Below are 2,502 nucleotides of genomic sequence, written 5' to 3'. Positions count from 1 at the left end.
GTGGGAATTCCTTCTCCAGACAATACACCTTCGTGCACTCTCTCTCTCTCTCTCTCTCTCTCTCTCTCTCTCTCTCTCTCTCTCTCTCTCTCTCTCTCTCTCTCTCTCTCTCTCCCTCTCTCTCTCCCTCTAAACTTAATGTGAGAGGCCATCTTATCTTGGCATATCTGGAACTTACGTTTTCATAAATTTTTTCCTCTTAAAATGCATAACACAAATGCACAGTGTTCTAAGTCTTGATTCTGTATGTAAATGCGTGAGGACCGATTTCTGTCTCCGCTTCAAGTACGACTTAAGTGGGAGGTAAAGTCTCCCCTGTGAGGATGACTCGAGGCTCATGTGGATGAGTCCTAGGGCTCGCTGAGAAGCGTTCTGGGACGGGTCCTGGGACCTCACTAACGGTCCTGAGACACAAGCATCTATACCCAAGGGTGAGTGGAGGAGGACCCAGGTGTGGGTGGAGGAGGACCCAGGTGTGGGTGGAGGAGGACCCGAGTGTGGGTGGAGGAGTACTCGAGGGTAGGTGGAGGAGGACTCGAGGGTAGGTGGAGGAGGACTCGAGGGTAGGTGGAGGAGGACTCGAGGGTGAGTGGAGGAGGACCCGAGGGTGGGTGGAGGAGGACCCGAGGGTAGGTGGAGGAGGACCCGAGTGTGGGTGGAGGAGGACCCGAGTGTGGGTGGAGGAGGACCCAGGTGTGGGTGGAAGAGGACCCGAGGGTGGGTGGAGGAGGACCCAGGTGTGGGTGGAAGAGGACCCGAGGGTGGGTGGAGGAGGATGTTGGAGGATGGTTGGGGTAGTTAGGACTGAGGTGGTGAGGACTGATGTGTGGAGGAGAATGTGGGAGGCAGGAAGAACCCTGGGCCAGTCGTCCTACACAGGATCAAGGCGTCTTCTTCTTTCCTTCTTGTCTTCCCGTTTTCCTCTTATCTTATCCTTCATTTATTCTTTCTCTCTTTTCGTATTTTCTATATTTCTTTCTAGTTTATATTTCTTTATTGGCTCTATTTCATCATCTCGTTTCCTTTTGCTTTAATTCTTTTCTCTTCCATTTTTCTTTCATACTTCATTTATCTCTCTTTCATTCCCATCTTTTTCCTCTTTTCTCTATTTATTTTTTCTTCTATAATCATTTCTTTCTCTATTTTGTCTATATTTTTTCTCCTCCTCCTTTTCCCCCGCCAGGGTCTGGGGCTGACGGGGTGACCCTTCCCCCCGCCCCACACTGCCCCACACTGCCCCCCGGGTCGTCCCTGGGGGAGTTCCCCTGGTGTGCCGGACGCGGACCCTAACAGGTCGCTAGGGCGCGATGGCTCTTGCTGCCTGCAACGCAGCGGCTGTTGCCTGGTGCTGTGGAGGCCCCCGCCGCAGCCACAGCCGCAGCCGCTACGCCGCAGGACGCGGGTAAATGGCCTCCAACTCTGGTGTAGTGAGGGAGGTTCGTGTTAAAAGGCCAGACACACGATGCAGGGCGCTACACATCTGGTGTGGGCGACGATGATGGCTTCTTGAAAAGAACATTTGTCCCACACAGGCTGAACTCTCTCTCTCTATCTCTCTCTCTCTCTCTCTCTCTCTCTCTCTCTCACACACACACACACGTTGCCATGCCATATATCCCCCTGCATGAGCCCCGGTCAGGTCATGGGGGGGCGAGGCAGGCAAGACTCGTCCCTGTGATCACATCACGTGATCACCCCTGACGCTGACGATAGGCCATGCTAACGACGCGTATGACGTCACGTTATAACGAAGCGTATAGTGTACTTTGTGCTTCATGGCCTCGTTGTTTCTATGGGGGATTAGGTCAGAAGTTATGGCTGAAGCTAAATGGAACCCCGGGATTTTATAGAGTGTAAAAGGGGGTGAGGGTGATTACTTACTTCCTGTTTCATTAGTGGGCTAACCCACTTGCCTCACAGGAGACTCCTGGCTCGAATGATGGAGAGTCACATGTGTAAAGCGAGCGCGGGTTCGAGGAAGGAAAGTTTGTTTTCCACAAAAATGCTTTGAGGTGGGTATGAGACATTTCCATACGTGATAAAGATTTGTGAAGAAGCTGAGTCTCAAAATGAATCTCTATACTTTTAGCTGATTGGATGGGGTTCTCCAGGTGAGATAAGTGGCAGGAACACCTCGTCATTCGTCACGAGGTAAAGACGCAACACTTTACGTGTAAGTGTTAAGTGTGTCTGTAGCTGGGAGCCTTAGTGGATCAGCCTCGACCAGAAACTGATGATCGTTGGAGAGCTGAAAGTTCTTGGGAAGACAACGTGATTAATGCATGAACTTTCAACCTTCCCTGCTTTCATTCCGGTCTGTTTTCGTTCCAGTCTGCTTTCATTCCTGTCTGCTTTCATTCCTGTCTGCTTTCATTCCTGTCTGCTTTCATTCCTGTCTGCTTTCATTCCAGCCTGCTTTCATTCCTGTCTGCTTTCATTCCTGTCTGCTTTCATTCCTGTCTGCCTTCATCTTCCAGTGTTAACAACCGTTCAGAAAGTGAT

The sequence above is a fragment of the Panulirus ornatus genome, chromosome 57, assembly GCF_036320965.1.
Source record: "Panulirus ornatus isolate Po-2019 chromosome 57, ASM3632096v1, whole genome shotgun sequence".
In the NCBI taxonomy this organism is placed as follows: domain Eukaryota; kingdom Metazoa; phylum Arthropoda; class Malacostraca; order Decapoda; family Palinuridae; genus Panulirus; species Panulirus ornatus.
Note: the sequence above shows the minus strand (reverse complement) of the source record.